The sequence below is a fragment of the Erinaceus europaeus genome, chromosome 7, assembly GCF_950295315.1.
Source record: "Erinaceus europaeus chromosome 7, mEriEur2.1, whole genome shotgun sequence".
NCBI lineage: Eukaryota > Metazoa > Chordata > Mammalia > Eulipotyphla > Erinaceidae > Erinaceus > Erinaceus europaeus.
In genome coordinates this window covers 28432716-28451016 of record NC_080168.1, presented here as the reverse complement: position 1 = coordinate 28451016, position 18301 = coordinate 28432716, and the positions used below count along the sequence as shown (strand labels likewise).

The 18301-nt window shown below is 42.5% G+C and overlaps 1 long non-coding RNA gene and 1 other non-coding gene across 2 annotated transcripts in view; both read right to left on the bottom strand.

Annotated features, from left to right (window-relative positions):
- LOC132539263 (uncharacterized) overlaps window positions 1–8943 on the bottom strand; it is a 36193-nt gene extending 27250 nt beyond the window's left edge. Inside the window, exon 1 of the long non-coding RNA XR_009550526.1 lies at window positions 8817–8943. This is a non-coding gene — a long non-coding RNA (uncharacterized LOC132539263). The remainder of the gene's footprint in view (window positions 1–8816) is intronic.
- Window positions 8944–17406: 8463 nt separating this feature from the next.
- On the bottom strand, window positions 17407–17515 carry LOC132539596 (U6 spliceosomal RNA). The gene has a single exon (XR_009550937.1). It is a non-coding gene; the product is annotated as a U6 spliceosomal RNA (small nuclear RNA).
- Window positions 17516–18301: the final 786 nt, after the last annotated feature.

Genomic DNA, 18301 nt, shown 5'->3' with positions numbered 1-18301 from the left:
TACACCAGTCCTTGCACTTCACACTATATCATGAGCTTTCTATACATTTTGTGGATGATTGAATGTTAGCATGGATCCTACCTGGTTCAGGAAAACAAAACAGGCAAAAAACATGAAATTCTTTTGTATCTCAGTCTTATCTTCCATAAAATAAAAACACCACTAATATGCTGTTTGATTCATGAGATCGTTGGCCTCATGACACCCCACTTAGGATTTAACTTAAATGACTCCTCCTGTGTGAGACCTTCCCTGACCTGCATGTTTATGGTCCATTCTTTCATTCCAATCATCTCCTTCATTTTATTCCATTTCATTCCTGTTTTCTTTTCACTGTGACAGCGAGGACTATAGGAAATTAATTTGCTTATTATAGACACTGTCACTGTGGCACAGACTCAAGTGAGTTCAAGTTTGGTCTGTCCTGTTTACTGCACTAACCTCAAGACAGGGACCAGCCTGACATGGGGGTAGATTCTCCGTCAATGACAGTTAAGGTGGCATATAGCAATGGAAGAGAAAAATGTTTGAAAAGCATAAAAACAAGGGTGCCTGTTTCATAAAACCAGAAAAGCTGGGTGGAGGTGTGTCACTCATATTTATCAATGCCAGCGGCAAACTGCAGCATCCTGAACCCTCATCGGGTTTGAACAAATTTCCAGAGTTGATCTGTGTGTACAAAACATATCCACACAACATGTCATTATCTTGTACCAAATGATCCCACGGTTAGTTTGTTCTGTGTTAGCCTTAGCCTCTGGGACTTTATTAATGTAATTATAGACACAAGTCACCAGTTGGATGTATAATTGGATGGATGAGATGATCTATATACAACTAATCACTGACAGCTATTGCAGAGTCAGAGTTACCCAAGAAATCAACTAATCCAACGGATCCATTTCCAAAGGTAGAAACCAAGGCCCTAGCATGGCCAGGGACCTGCCAGATGCCATCCCATGTCTAATCTGAAGAGAAACTGGAGGACTTCAAAGGCACCAGTATGCCCTTCTATATAAATGAAAGTTAAGTTCAAAGGGCAGAAACTAAATTCTAGGCGCTGGGTGGTGGCAAACCCAGCTGTACATACACATCACCACACACAAGGACCTTGGCTACAGCCCCCAGTCCCTACCCGCAAAGGGCAACCTTACAACTGGTGACGTAGTACTCAAGTATCTCTCTAGCTCCCATTGTCTCTCAGTTTCTCTCCATTCTAAAAGTTAAATATATATATATATATATATGTATATATATATATGTATATATATATATATATATGAAACTAAACTATCTAAAGCTAGATACATTATCAAATATACTGCTTTCCTTTCCAAAGTGTATGAATTGGAAACCAAGAAAAGTACTTTTAAGGAGGAGAAGTCTTGCCAGGTCATCTAAAAGAGACACAAACACAGCAGCAAAAGGTTCACAGAACATACTAAGCCAGGAGTCGGGTGGTAGCATAGTGGGTTAAATCCAGGTGGTGCAAAGCAAGAGGACTGGCATAAGGATCCTGGTTCGAGCCCCTGGCTTCCCACCTACAGGGGAGTCGCTTCACAGGTGGTAAAGCAGGTCTGCAGGTGTCTATCTTTTTCTCCCCCTCTGTCTTCCCCTCCTCTCTCCATTTCTCTCTGTCCTATCCAACAATGATGACAACAATAATAACTACAAGAATAAAACAACAATGGAAACAAAAGGGGATAAATAAATATATAAATATTAAAAAAAGAACATACTAAACCCACTCTCAGAATTTTTCCCATGGCCCAGGAGGTACCACAGCGGATAAAGCAGTAAACACTCAAGCATGAGGTCCTGTGTTCAGTCCCTGGCAATACATATGCCAGACTGATACTCTGGTTCTCTCTCCCTGCCTTCTCTCTTTCCTATTAATAAATACATTTTTTTAAAAAAATAAATGTAAGAAGCAACCAATAGCACAGCTATATACAAGATACTGGGTACTGTACAGCAAACCCTAACAAAAGGACTTTTCAAAGTTAACCCAATTACCAAATAATGTGATGATAACATTAACTATCCATTCTCTTTTTGAACCCTAAGACAGCAGGAACCTCACATCTCCACTATAGAGCCTCTACTTCCCCCAGTCCTGGAACCCTTGGATAGGGCCCACTTTCCCGTATGCCTCTCCCAATCCATATCAAATAATATTGCATCTGCCGATCACAACCTAATCAACACAACGATTGCCACCTCAACATGCTTCACTTCAAACTGTGTTCAGAGACTTCACGTGTGGAATGACAACCCTTCAGCTTCATGACTCGGGTGAGACCTTTCCTTTTATAGTACACTCTAATTCCATCCCAGGTGGTTCACTTTCTAACAAAGTCCCAAAACCTAGATATATACCAGTTTCTAGCATATGTTCACATGTATCCATAAACTACTGAAAAATATATACCTGAAAGCAGAAGTACACTAGAGTTTGCAGTGAGTACCCCACCTAACACTTCCTCTCCACTATTCCAAGCTTTGGGTCCATGATTGCTCAACAATTTGTTTGGCTTTGTATGTTAACTCTCTTTTCAGTCACCAGGTTCCAGATGCCATCAGGATGCCAGCCAGGCTTCCCTGGACTGAAGACCCCACCAATGTGTCCTGGAGCTCTGCTTCCCCAGAGACCCACCCTACTAGGGAAAGAGAGAGGCAGACTGGGAGTATGGATCTACCAGTCAACACCCATGTTCAGCGGGGAAGCAATTACAGAAGCCAGACCTTCCACCATCTACATCCCATAAAGAATTTTGGTCCATACTCCCAGGAGAGTAAATGTTAGGGAGAGATGACCAGAAGGCTCTGAACTCATTCTACAACCCACAATGACCTTGGGTCCATGCTCCCAGAGGGACAGAGAGTGGGAAAGCTATCAGGGGAGGGGGTGGGATATGGAGATTGGGTGGTGGGAATTGTGTGGAGTTGTACCCCTCCTACCCTATGGTTTTGTTAATTTATCCTTTCTTAAATAAAAAAAAATTAAAATAAAATAAATAAAATAAATGGAAGCATTCCCAGCATTTCACACAAGAACTAGCCTGCAGTAACCTTCTTTGCCAATATTCTTCCTTTGTTGTTTGTAAAAGTAAATAAATATAGAGACATCACGGTAATAAGAAGGGCACTTTCAGAATCTCTTAGATTTGCGAGAGATGGGGGTGGGGGACGGTGGGTGGGGACACAATACACAACTCTGACACTTCAGTCTTCAGTAAGAGACATCATCTGTGATGTTTAAAATGTTCTCTTTCCAGGCTGAGAGTATGGATCGACCTGTCAACACTCACGTTCAGCAGGGAAGCAATTACAGAAGCCAGACCTTCCACCTTCTGCATCCCACAATGACCTTGAGTCCATACTCCCAGAGGGTTGAAGAATAGGAAAGCTATCAGGGGAGGGTATGGGATATGGAGTTCTGGTGGTGGGAACTGTGTGGAGTTGTACCCCTTTTATCCTATTGTTTTGTCAGTGTTTCCATTTTATAAATAAAAATAAAAACTTTAAAAAAAATGTTCATTTTCACTGGCTCACGTGATGATGGCTATTTTGGTCACTGCCAGGCCACCCCATCACCTGGGGGCCCAGCATCCCCCCCCATAGACTCAATGGGCCTATACCTCTTTTAAAAAAGAATCTCTCTTTTTAATATTTATTTAAGTTCTTTTTTAAAATTATCTTTATTGGATCAAGACAGCCAGAAATTGAGAGGGATGGGATAGATAAAGGAAGAAAGACAGAAAGATACCTGCAGCCCTGCTTCACCACTTGTGAAGCTTCCCCCCTGTAGCTAGGGATTGGGAGGCTTGAACCTAGGCCCCTGTGCATTGTAACATGTGCGCTCAAATGAGTGCACCACCATCCGGCCCCATAAATCCCTAGTCACTTCCATCATAAACACTCTTGTGGGTATCCTCAGGACCATACAGTCACTATGAACTAACAATGGTAGGGACTGCCTCGCTCTCTGAAGGGAGGCTGAGTCACACTATTATGTCACTTGAGGAAGACTGGTCCTGAAATGAATATTGCCAGCTGTGATCATGGACTGTGAGCTTAGACTGACAAGGACTCAAAGATTATACAGGCCCCTGTGCTAAATATGAATTGATACGGGCCCTGGGTCAGATTGATATGATAAACACATGTTAATTTTCTTCAAGTATGGGAGCTACTCTCTGCCCTGATCCAGATTTCCAGTCCTGCTCTCAACTCTGAAACCATCTTCCCAGACAATATTTTTGGTCTACTCGCAGCTTAGTTCTCCAGCTCCAGCAAAATATTGCCAAAGTCATAGGCCCCTGGGAACATATCTAAAATAGACTTCCTAGCTTCTATCCACCCTAAAATCACTATTCCCATCTTCTTCTATCCTACATTCTTTTTTCTTTTTCTTTTTTCTTTTTTTTTTTTTTTGCCTCCAGGGTTATTGCCTGGGCTCGGTGCCTGCACCACAAATCCACTGCTCCTGGAGACTATTTTTTTTTAAAAAAAACTTTATTTTTTTAATTTTATTTAGTTTATTATTTTAATAAGAAAGTATAATACAGAGGGAAAGATAGAGAGAGACCAGAACACTGCTCAGTTCTGGCTTATGGTGGGGCTGGGGATTGAACCTGAGACCTCAGAGCCTCAGGCTTGAAAGGCTTTTTCATAACCATTATGCTGTCTCCCTAGCCCTCCTGGAGACTATTTTTTCCTTTTTTGTTGCCCTTGTTGTTTTATTCTTGTGGTGGTTATTATTATTGTTGTTGTTGTTGATGTCATTGTTGTTGGATAGGACAGAGAGAAATGGAGAGAGGAGGGGAAGACAGAGAGGGAGAGAGAAAGATAGACACCTGAAGACCTGCTTCCCTGCTTGTGAACCAGGATCCTTATGCCTGTCTCTGAGCTTTGCACCTTGTGAGCTTAACCTGATTCGCTACCACCTGACCCCCTTCTCCTATCCTACTTTTTGGATCCTGTTCATTAAACATTTTGTTTTGCTTTATATCTTACCACCTTTCAGCCAACAAGTTTCAGATGCTACTATGATTCTGGTCTCACTGAGCAAATGACCTCACCAATGTGTCCCAATGTGTCTCATCTCTCCAAAGCCCTACCCCACTCAGGAAAGATAGACATAGGCTAGGGGTGTGGATCTACCTGTTAATGTACATGTCCATCAGAGAAGCAATTACAGAAGCCAGACCTTCCACCATCTACATCCCATAAAGAATTTTGGTCCATACTCCCAGGAGAGTAAATGTTAGGGAGAGATGACCAGAAGGCTCTGAACTCCAGTTCCACTAGGACCCAGAGACAGAGGAGGAAAAGAAAAAAAAAAAAAAAAACCTCAGAAGTAATAGGTGTTAGACAGAAAGAGAAGTCAGAACCATAGAAAAAAATGGGTAAATGTATATAAATAAAGATAGTTATAAAAATAATAGTCAAGGTGGTGCAACTGGTTGAGTGTACATGTTACAATGCAGAAGGACCCAGGTTCCAACCCCCAGTCCCCACCTGAAGGGGGAAAGCTTGGCAAGTGGTGAAGCAGTATTGCAAGTGTCTCTGTCTTTCCCCCTTTCTATCATCCTCTTCCCTCTCTATTTCTGGATGTCTCTATTCAGTAAATAAGTAAATAAATATGATATAAAAAATTCTTAAATAATAATAGTCAACCCGTATCTGTGACCTTGGGAGAACTACTGCAGTTTCCAATAGAGGGAATGGGGACACAAAACTCTGGGGGTGGGAACAGTGTGTAATTATACCCCTGATATCTCATGATTTTGTAAATCAATATTAGATTACTAATGTAAAAAATATTCTTTTTCTCAGCCCCTTCACCCCTAGGTTAAGGGGATTTCCCACAAGGCCTCACTCAGGGACCTGCCTGACATCTCTCTCACCACCATCTCCCCATGCTCCCTGCATGGTCCTGCCTGCTCTCCTGAGCTGCTAAGCAGTGAGCTGCAGCTGGTGGCCTGAGATGTCGGGAGTTAAGCCTTTCCTTGACCTCAAGTCAGAAGGCATCATCACTTGATTTTGTGTATGTCTCCTCTCTCTCAACCAAGGGTCACCTGACAATTTCCTCTGACACTGTTGTTGCCTTTGTTCGACATATTCCTGACAAGTGTAATTTGCCTGCCAGGACAAAGCTTGTTTCCTCCAAGATGTGCAGTATCGTCAAGACACTTCGCCACCTGGGCTCATTAATCCCATCAATACCTCGGCATCCTGTTTTTAGAAATGGATATCATAGGACGTGGTGGTAGCAAGTGCACAAGCCACCCTGCACAGGAACCCAGGTTCAAATCCCAAGTCCCTACCTATGGATCAAAACTTTACAAGCAGTGGAGCAGTACTACAGCTCTCTCTCTCTCTCTCTCTCTCTCTCTCTCTCTTCCTGTCTTTATAATAAAAAGGGGGAAAAAATGGCCATCAGGAGCAGTGAAGTCATTGTGCAAGGACTGAACCCCAGTGACAATCCTTGTGGGGAGGGAGGTTTAGTGTATTGCACCAAAGTAAACAACTCTGGGGTGGAGGCAAGGGCTCAGGTCCTGGAACATGATGGCAGAGGAGGACCCAGTGGGGACTGAATTGTTATGTGGAAAACTAAGAAATGTTATGCATGTACAAACTACTGTATTTTACTGTCAGCTGTAAACCATTAATCCCCCAATAAAGAAAATTAAAAACAAAAAAGAAGAAGAAGAAGAAGAAGAGAAATGGTTGTCCTAGGTGTCCAACAACAGATGAGTGGCTGAACAAGTTGTGGTATATATACACAGTGGATTACTACTCAGCTATTAAAAATCATGAGTTCACTTTCTTCACCTCATCTTGGAAGGAGTGTGAATGAATCATGGTAAGTGAGATAAGCCAGAAAGAGAATAATGAATATGAGATAGTCCCACTCACAGACAGAAGTTGAAAAACAGGAATGGAAGGGAGAACACTAAGCAGAACTTGGACTGGAGTTAGTGTATTCCACCAAAGTAAAAGACTCTGGGGTGGGAGTCCTGGAACATGATGGCAGAGGAGGACCTAGATGGGGGGTTAGAGTGTTATGTGGAAAACTGAGAAATGTTACATATGTACCAACTACTATATTTTACTGTCAATGTAAACCATTAATCCCCCCTGTAAAGAAAAGAAATGGTTGTCATGTTTCTTGGCATCAAAAAGTCTTGCTCATTCCTCTGTGGTGTTCTAAGTACTCACTAGACCTCCAAGTCCAATACTGCAGATAAAGGGACGTGAGCTGAAGAAAGAGCTGTCCCTCCATAGGTAATAGTTCTGGGTCCCGATGCTCACGTGACTTCTGCCTGTGCACTCTAAGTCCTTTGCAGATGCAAGCCACATGTTTGGCTGTTCCTCTTCACCCAGGGTAGTACTGGTACCTAGTGGTGTCTCTTTGTGAAATGAAGTGCAGAATGTCATTCCTTTTCCTCTTTATTGTGGCAAAATACATATTACATAAAATTGAGCATCTCAATCACTTTAAAGTGTGCAATTCAGTGGCAGTAATACATGCACAGTGCTGTTAATTAAAAAAAAAATCTCCTTAATAAAATAACTCTAAACAGAGTAAAGGCTTTTCCTAGGATGAGTAAACAAAACAATAAAATGCAGAGCCCAATTTAAAGGAAATCTAGACAACAGGGTCTGAATCATTATTTCCCACTGAACACAACTATGACTGCCTTTGAGCTCTTCCAAGATCATCTCCCAGAGCTAAGAACACATTCATAAGCAAATGAATGGGTCAAGCATTCTGCTACATAGATACACACAGAAAATAGATCAACAGAAGTCATGGCCACTACCTTCCACATGCTTAAAGGCCAGAGGAGAAACAGGTGCCTAAATCCAATGCCCCATTATAAGCTACACTGTCCCTTTGTACGGGGCCCTGAATTCTTTAAGAGCACGAGTTCTTTCTGTGGCCCGTTAACATTAATAAAGTTCCTCCTTGACCTAGTGGGGGTTGTATTGTTGTGTGGAAAACTGAGAAATACTATGCATGTACAAACTATTGTATTTACTGTAGACTGTAAAACATTAATCCCCAATAAATAATTTTTTTAAAAAAATAAGAAATAAAGTTTCTCCTTGTTGACTCCATTGGCTGGCTCTGATTCTTGGACCTGCAACACAACACAACACCAAAATGCATGCAAGTAAGTCCTATGCTCTGCCACTGGACCACCCCCACTGCTGGCCGCGAACGTGAAGGCCATGTGTTTCAAATGCTACATTATGATTGTTAAATTAGCACAAGTCAAGGTGAGGAAAGGGTACTGATGGTGAGCAATGGTGCAATCATAGACCAAAGAGAGATGGAAATAGACACATTTGCTACTCACAGGTCCCAGAGGAAGAGCACAGCATGTCTATGGGGACCACACAGAGGTCAAGGCAGAGGATGGGCAGACATGGGCAGCAACTGGGGAATGTGCTTTTCTAAGAGGTTCCACAGGTGGGATGTTTCAGGGCCCTGAGGTTAGCAATGGATCTGTCCATTCAAAGCAAAAGAGCCAAATTTGGTTAAACAGAGCAGATAGGTGTGGGAGGCAGGGGAGACTTAATCACTAAGGCAACTCTAGAAATCATTTACCCTTGCCTGTAATTCTGTAACCTGTATCTAGGGCATGCACTTTCAAGAGAAAGATAGTGTCAGCTTAAGGATCCCCCTTCCCTTCCCATACACACACTTGGCCAAACAAAATGAATGCCAAGGCAGCAAAGCCATGGAGCAGTTTAGCTAAATAACCAACGCGGTTGAAACATAAACTAGCAGGAGCATTTACCTTTGAATCCCTGTGAAGGACTTCACCAAGGAAAGTCAGTCAAATCACACCAGACTGTGGTGTGAATGAAAACAATAAATAATTGAATGAAGCCCTGAAGATCTGTAGATGATTAGATGTTGCTACCCTCAAGCCTCATCTACGCTGACAAATGCAGGGTCTGTCTGGGCTATGCTGAAATGTTCTTCATGCTCTGACAGTGTGTTCCTTCCCCCCTCACCCCACCCCTTGGCAACTCTCCATAACTTGAGAAGAGTTGTTTAATGCCATTTTAGGATTTGAAACAGTATGCTAGAGTTTCAAAAGCAAATATGCTTAGCTAAGTGATGATCTTAAAGTTTGCCATGAACCCACAAAGCCAGCTGATATCATAGATTGGATAGCAGATCCACAGAAACTACCAATTATCACACAACTGCCTTGTACGGAGCAGCAGCCCCTTGTTGTTATGCTTCTAAATTCTGCTTATAAGACCTTCTGTTTTAATCATCACATTAGGTTCGCTTGTATTACTTACGATGTGGTCTATTTACATAATCACTGTTTTACCTGGGTCCCGCCCTTCCTGCAGGGTATTGGTTTCATCCCCACTGGTTAGATGGAAGCTTTCTATGTTCTGTTCGCGCTCTTTTTTTGCTCCGCCCCCTCTCCTAGTCATTTCCTTTCCCTTGCCACTTCCAGTGAAGAGATGCATAAAAGGCGATGTATCTGATTAATAAACAAGATACTGCTTCCCAGCTCAGCCATGAGTCCCTGGTCGTCTCTCTACCACCTGTGAAGCTAGCCCAGCCTAGCAGCCCCTCACCCCACTCCACCCCCAGCACCCCAAGGTCAAAGTGCTGCATCCCAGAGGGCCATTCACAATGATTGTATAATCAATATCCTCATTGCAGATAACTGCCCCCCATAGTTTTCATGGGTGGACAACTTTTCTTCCTAGGCTTGTCTTTGCAGCAAGGTGGGCTGTTTATTCCACATGTGTGACTTTCAGGAGCATCCTTTGCAAATAATAATAATAATAATAAGTAATAGTTTTCAGTTTTCATGGCATGCCTAAAAATCCTATCTGTGACATCTTTGAGTCCTGGAAATGCTTGAACCAGGTTCTCTGACCCTCTGGCACCTTCAGTCTCTAAAGACTGACTCTTTCTCAAAGGCCACTGACTCTTCCTAAAGTCAGCACTTGGGCATATTGACAGGGAAGGGCATAACTGACTGAAACTTCACCTAGCTCAATATTTGCCCAGAGACAATAAATTTCAACACTGACCCAAATCGAAAGTCAATGCTTATGTATTGTTACATGCTTTCTTTTGGCAAGAGCAATCAATTAGGTATGGATTTTGAAATAATTTCATTTTGATTGGAGTGTGGAACTGGCTTGACAGTGCAGTCAGGAAATAAAGGGTGGGGAAGACAAGAGGAGAAGCAGCTCTTTGTATTCTCACAGTTAAATATGGTGCTGTAAACAGCACTTAAAGAGAAAAAGAAAAAAAAAGAAAGGCCCTGTCATCTATCAGGCATCCAGAAGGACTACTTTCTGAGAGATGATGTCATCATAATGACAGAGTATGTTCAGCCCTCTGCAAAGACCCACCAGGTATTCGTCCTGCATGAGAATCAATTACAGGAAAGACAAATGGCGCATTAGAAGTGTTTTTTGGCATATATTTCACTTCTGATACATGTTGTTCTGCTGAGCAACAGACAATTTAGATAAACCCCAAGGTCATGTTTGGACCAGAGAGATGTTTTTCATTAGCCAGAGAGTGACCATCCTGATAGCAGGCACAGCTGTTTGTGGAAAACAATAAAACAGTCACTTCCTCAGGGGCAGTGTGAGGGTCTTACATAGCCACCTGGGTCCTGCAGAGGGCCCTGATGCCCACAGAAAGCCTTGTCAGTGTCTGGACCAGGGAGAGGGGTATCTCTGCCATTGTCTCTAGACTACGGCTGCTGAGTCCACCAACCAGTGGTAACTGTGGACTGTTGTTACACAGCAGGGTGTAAAACCAGCTCTCTCTCTCTCTTTTTTTTTTATCAATCACAAATGGAAAAACCAGATGAGGAAGGGTGGGGGTGTCACATCGAAATGTCTTGAGCATGAGTTACTGCCTCCGCCCCACCACATGTTTCTCATGGCTGAGGAAGAGGCAGTAAAAGAAGGAAGTGGCTTCTCTACAAAATCAAAAACTCCAAAGCTAAAAGATAAAGTATAAGGGTGATCTGAATCCTATGTACCTATCTTTTTTATTCTTTTTAGATTTGGAGGGTGGGCTACCTTGTGAGTTGATTGACTCTATCACAGATATAAAACAATTGACTTTTCTGTTTTCAAAACTCACCATGTGTTTCCAATAAAAATGCTAGATTAAAAATATTATTTGTGCTGTTAAAAAAAATAAATGGATAAGAAAAAAGAAGAGCCACTTGAGTTATGACCTTTTTTTTTTTCCCTCCTCCAGAGTCTACCGTCTATGTATTCATCTCCTATCTTGACTAAGACTCTTGCCTTTCCTGAGACTTCTTCACAACTTCAGGTGTGAGAAGGAAGGTGAGTTCCTGGTTCCTTTGGGTCAACTCTCTGTTTCCTCAGATCCATCGCAGTGCCTCTCACCACTCCCTAGGGGGTGCTACTTCAGCTGACCCTAAGAGTACTGCATCCATGTAGCCCCTGTGTGGTTCAATTCAGTTTCCGCAATAAGCTCTAATGCACAGCCCTGTTCTTCTTGAATTTCTTTGCAGCTTCAGAGGTGGATGAGCACCCTGTCTTTATTCCAGAGTCAAAACACTTTTCAGGATACCTTGTTGGCTTTCTTATACAGTGTTCTTTCCAGGAGGTGGGCAATGATGCACCTGCAAAGACCCACGTTTGAGCACCCAGTCCCCACCTGCACTGGTGAAACAAGTAGTGAAACAAGTATTTCAGGTGTCTCTGTTTCTCTCCCTCTCTATCTCTCCCTCCTCTCTCAATTTCTCTCTGGCTTATCAAATAAATAAATAAATAAATAAATGTGGTGTGGGGTGGTGGTGGCTGCCGGGAGCAGTGCATTTGTCATGTAGGCACTGAGCCGCAGCAATAACCCTGGTGACCAAAAAAATAATTTATATACTAAAATGTTCTCTCCGGAGAGAGAGGGAGGACACCACAGCACTATTCCACCATCCATGGAGTTCCACCCCCACCTCAGTGCTACCCATGGGGTTTCCGTATAGTGCTGTACTCAAATCCAGGGCCTCCTACTTGATAAGGGTTATCTATCTCCTGGTCCCCACCATTTTTAAATAATTTGAGTTAGAATTGACATACAATATGATATGTATCTGCAGTGTATAACTAGGTGAGTTTTGACATAAATGTCAAAATAAATATGGCTATTATATGCATAGGGATATATCAGTTACACATGGGTATCAGTTACACATGTGTGTGTGTATATATATACATATATATCCATGAACCATCACCCCAATCAAGTCAGTAAGGATATTCACTACCTCCCAAAGCCTTTCTATGCCCCCTTAACCCACCCTCTTCCCAGTCTTGCCACTTCTCAATCACTGTTCTACTTTCTGTCACTACAGATGAGCTTGCATTTCCTTAAGTTATATAGAAATAGAATACAACAGGAGTAGGGTGGTAGCACAGCAGGTTAAGCACAGGTGGCGCAAAGCTCAAGGACTGGCGTAAGAATCCTGCTTCCAGCTCCCCAGCTCCCCACCTGCAGGGAGGTCACTTCACAGGCAGTGAAGCGGGTCTTCAGGTGTCTTTCTCTCCTCCTCTCTGTCTTCCCCTCCTCTCTCCATTTCTCTCTGTCCTATCCAACAATAACAACATCAATAACAACAACAATAATAACTACAACAATAAAACAAGGGCAACAAAAGGGAACACATAAAAATATTTTTATAATAATAGTAAAAGAAATAGAATACAACATGACTGACTTCCTTCAAACAACATGATAATGTTGATTTTCCTCCTTGTCGTTGCAGGTATGAATAGTTTAGTTAAGGTTAAGTGTCCTATAACTCTATACTGAAAGTTTGGTGGGGAGGGGCGGCAGTCTGAAAATTGGAAAAGTTTGAGTCTTAGCATACATATATTTGCTCTGGAATATAAGATACATACAAAATAGCATACAAGATTTGCTCTAGAACTAGCATCTACAGGAAATCCACAATAAGAAGAGATGTGAACAGGAAAGAAGCATATAACAAATGGAGATAAACGACTAAAAGAACAGAGAGAAGGGACTAGAAATATCTCCTGTAACTTTCTCTCCAGCAATGCTTTCCTTAAATCCACTGTCACCAATTCGTCGTGATCTTCCACTGAATGTATCTGCACTTCTCTCTTCTTCCGTGTAACCCACCTCCGCCATAAATAAAGCTTTTGTTTTTATCACCTACCTTTAGCTCAGCAAGAGAGAGTGAAATTGCCTCCCACTCAAACACCTCACTGGAAACCCTACGGATTCTGTGTCTAGAATTTTCCCATTGTGTCTTGAGAGATTTCTTTTCTACTCATAATCTCATGTCAAGATGTCAGAGTCTGCCTTCTCAGAGACTTCAGTTCAAGTGTAGACTATTACCTATTGGTCATTAAAAAATAAGCCAATTTCTAAATTTTATCCAGTTTGCTAAGAACTGATGTCTTTTCAAGTGGGAGATTCTTTTGTCTCTTGCTCTTTTTTTAACTTTATTTATGAAAAGGAAACATTGACAAAACCATAGGATAAGAGGGATACAACTCCACACAGTTCCCACCACCAGAACTCCATATCCCATCCCCTCCCCTGATAGCTTGCCTATTCTGTCTCTAACTCTTACAAGGAGTGGTCTACACAGGTGTTTCACTTTGCTGTTATAGCTTAGTTCTGGGCGCAAGCACCATGTCAACTTGCAGACTGATGGTCTTACAGTGCAGTCTTTTCACCTAAAATAATGTGCACTCATGCCGCAGCTGCATTTTCAAAGGTCTTAAATGTGTAAAGCCTTCTCTCCTTAGTGTCTGTGTATACCAGCATCTAAACTCCAGAAGACTGACTGTGATGAGGATTCCAATTTTCAATAAACTGTGCAAGAGACAGTGGACTTGCTGTTTGCTTTTGGGAGAAAAAAAAAGTCCACTTGTCCTATGTATTTGTTCCAAGTTCACTAGCGTCACTCACCTATTTAATGGGTATTGTTTAATGCATTCACTTGCAGATTCCAAAGCTGTAGTTGAAGACAGGACAAAATGATTCCCTTGCAGATAAAGAAGGCGCCACTCCAATTACTGTAAAACCGGGCCATGAATTGCCAGGCCCAAAGCAATACTTCATCCAGACCTGTGGTGAGTGTCTGGCCATTTCTTCACCCGACACTTAACAAGTGGAAGACTCTTTTTCCCTCCCACTCCACTAAGCAACCTGTGCCAAGAATTTGCTCATGCTTCCAGCAGGAGGTTTAATTACCTGTGACTTAATTGGTCATGCTGCGGTTATACAGAGCTGCAAATATTCTAAAGCATCTTCAAGGACCTTTCTCTACCAGGTCCCAAGCTGCTTTATCTGCTTGGTTTCCTGCACCTCTCAAACCTTCCTTCCACCATGAAGATGTCACAGGCTTTTCTTCACTCTGTTCCTCTTCATACCATCTCCTTTAGCTGAACTATCTGCATGGACCCATCACAGTCTTGACCTTTGGAAAACCTGCCCATCTTCAAAATTGGAGCCTGGTTTTGTGCTTCTGTGCCTGTAATGCTTCTATGAGGCCACCAGGCAAAAGTGATTTCTTTCCCCTTTCTTTTCTTTAAGTACTTTGTTCATTCCATACATATGGGTGTTGTATGCCTTGACTGGAGCAGCCTACATACGTACCACTCTCCAGCTGACACGTGAGAGGCACTCTGGGCAGATGCTCTCCTTTCACGTGGATTAGTACACTTAATCCTCAATGGGCTAAGTCCTGAAGAGGTTGCTCAACTTGTCTAAGATCACAGAGCTAATAAGCCACAGATTTGAACTTAAGGTCGTCTGGCCCTTGAACCTTACCAAGGTACTAGACAGTAAGCTCTTAAGAAGAGTTCGACAGGTCTTTTCATTGTACCTGCCTGACTAGTAAGTCATTCACACCCCACCCCCCACCCCCCCACACACATATAACTTTCTCTTATAAATATTTATTTTATAACCACATAAATGTTTGTATTGACATTTTATTTATATCTGGGTTGCTACAGATGGCAATAGGGCTCACATCAATAAAATGAATACAATAAAATGAATCAGTAAAATGAATACGTGTATCAGATTCTTACAACTCCTATAACTGATTCCCACACACTCAGGAGGCTTTAAACAGCAGAAATTTATTCTCTCACAGTTGTAGAGATCAGAAGAAATCCGAAATCATTATCACTGGTCAACAAGGTGTTGGCAAGACCATCCTCCCCCCAGGGGAACTGGGGATAAATTCATTATTTCCCTTCCCTTAGCTGTGGCCACCTGGGGTTTCTGCCTCCAAGGCCACCTTGCCTTCTCCTCTTCCACTTGCCTCTCTCATATAAGCATCTGTGTAGTTGTATCTAGGCTTCCCCCGGATAACCTAGGGCCATGCCATCATCTCCAGATCTTTTGCTTAATCACATCTATTATATAAAGACCCTTTTCCCAGACCAGGTGGCATTTCCCAGGCTTAGAACCTGCCCCACTGAGAATCATTGTTCACCCAGCATCAACACTCAACCTAAGTTTTTAATCCTAAATCACAAGTGAGTAGTTGACCTTATAAGCTACATGTTCCTACCAGGGATATTCAACTCTGTAGAAGCCACAGGAGCTTCAAAGAAGCACTGAAAACAAGTAGAATGTCATGAGAGAGTCTCTTTGGTAGAAGCTGAGGTCAAGAATGAGAAGTATCTATCGAGGAGAAAATATTCTCCTTAAACATAGTGTAAGGGAGATTTTAATGGCTGAGGACACTAAATGCTCTCTCTGCACACTATATATCTGTGCGGCACGAACTATTTCAGAAACACCATTGCTGCCAAAATGAAAAGGCACTATGATTCGCTCCTTACCCTGGTGTCTCCGAGAATTGTTTCCCACATATCTCAAGGTTGCCTGTGCTAATAGCAGGGATAATATGTCATCCTCTGGTGACCAGCCAGTTACCCCTCTGCTAGGGGCCCAGGGACTCTCAGAGCACAGAGCATGCAGCGCTGCAAGGTTCTGTGGTAGAAGCCCCAGGCAGCTGTCATCAGAGGGGGCTCCATAAGCATTTTAATGAGGGCCCATATGAAAGCGCACGCCTGCACGGAGCCCACTGGACTCTGACAATGCTGATGTGTGAGTCTTTGCTAACAAATCTTGTTTGGGAAAAACAACTTGGCTGGAAGATGTCCGGATGTGGAGAATGCCCCATAGGCCTTTGGTCAATATGATTTTATGGTTTGTTTTAAAATGGTTAAATAGCTATTAAACCTCCTCTCCCTGGCCTGCATTCCCTCCCTCACTCAAAACGCCCAGACACACAAACACACTCTCTCTGCAGTGCAGCTGCTCTGCTATGAAGAGGAAATGGCATGATTTGTCCACCTCTGCTGAGCAGTAAAAATTCAGTCACAACCATGAAAGACAGCTTGTTAGCCTCTGGTGACAGGCATGGTCACTTGAAAGTCACAGGAGCTCTCTGAGCGCTGAGATGCCACCGAAGACGGTACTGAGGGTGGGGGGCAGTTTGTTACCCATTCTGTTTCAGACCACTCAACAAAGTGAGCAGAATTAGAAATCTTTCTTTTCTGGCTCTATAGCCCAACCTACTCAGTTTTATTTCTGCTGGGTTGCCACTCTCTCTACTTCGAGCCAGGTTGTTAACCACGGTTATTACTTGCAATCCAGGAAGTCTAAGTAAACGCAGCCTGAGTAGGCGCCCAGCCTGCAATGCACCCTCCCTCAGGGCCCTGGGGGCCAGGCAGGAAGGCTCACCACCAGCAGATTCCAGCCGCTGCTGGCTGGATGGCCATTTTGATCAGGAGCCAAGCCCAGCTCCTCTTCCAATGTCACTCTCTCGGGAAAGGCTCAGAGCCGTGAGACCTCTCCTGGGAGGCTGTCATCCAACTGTTACACAGAACATGGATTTGCCTGACAAGCCTGCAACAGCACAGGGTATTTTTTCCCCCTCAAATCCTTTATCTATGCATCCCAAGAAGGCTCCAGTGAGGATACAGCTATATTTCATACCATTTAGCATGTTGGCAAGAACCTCTTTCTCACATGTGACTTAGAATGCCAGTAAGTAAGGACCTGAAACTAACACAGTAATATAATTCAATCTTAGCATGAACAAGAGAAAAGCAGAGATCTAGACAGTCCGCTCTATGGAAATTCACAAATGTAGTGTTAACTACACTTAGACCGCTGTGTAACACATCTCTAGAAGTTTTGCATTTTGCAAAACTGAAACTCAGTATGTGTTGAATGAGTCTCTACTTTCCCTCTACCAGCCTTTGACAGCCATAATTCTGCTTTCTCTACGAGTCTGACTACTTTAACTATATCATGTAAGTGGCATCATATATGGTAGTCATCTTTTTTTTTTTTTTTTAAATATGGAACGCTTCACGAATTTGCGTGTCACATCCTTGCGCAGGGGCCATGCTAATCTTCTCTGTATCGTTCCAATTTTAGTATATGTGCTGCCGAAGCGAGCACCATCTTTTTTTTTTTTTTTTTTAATGGCTGGTTTATTTCACTTAGTACAATGCTCTTAAGGTTTATCCTCTTTTCAGTCGTGAGTGATGGTGCAAAACGATCACAGGTGTGCAAAACTCTTGTCAGTATTTGTTAGAGAAGTTGTTTGTTTGTGTTTTTTCACCAGGGTTATCATTGGGCTCAGTGCCAGAACTACGAATCCCCCGCTCCCAGTGGCCATGTTTTCTTTTTAATTTTCTTTTGAATTTTTATTAGATAGAATTGAGAGAAACTGAGAGAGGAGGGGGAGATAGAGAAAAAGAGACACTGGCAGACCTGCTCCACTGCCCACCTCCCACCCCAGCAGGTATTTTTTCCATTGGTCTCAAGAGATCCCACCCCCAGCACACTATTAATCCTATTCTTAATGGTATCCTGAAGATATTCTTGCCCTCAAGAAAAAAAAAATGTCATAGTAAAATCAAAGACTGGTGAGAGGAATTATTTTCTCTTATAATGTGGGGAAAGAGCACTTAGGACAGGAATGTCCCGTCACAGACACTGGAGAGAAAAGAGGGTCATCACAGACAACAAGTAGAAGGTGAATTTCAGGAACTCCATTCCCTAAAAGCTATTCATGACCCTGTAAGGTTTCCACAGAATCTCAGAAAAATATATATGTAATAGTTTAAAGACAGTATAAGTATATTATCCAATCCCTGAGAATATATATAAGTATGCTTATATCTTAATATATATATATATATATATATATGTATACCCCTTCAAGGAAAAAAAAAGTCTAGC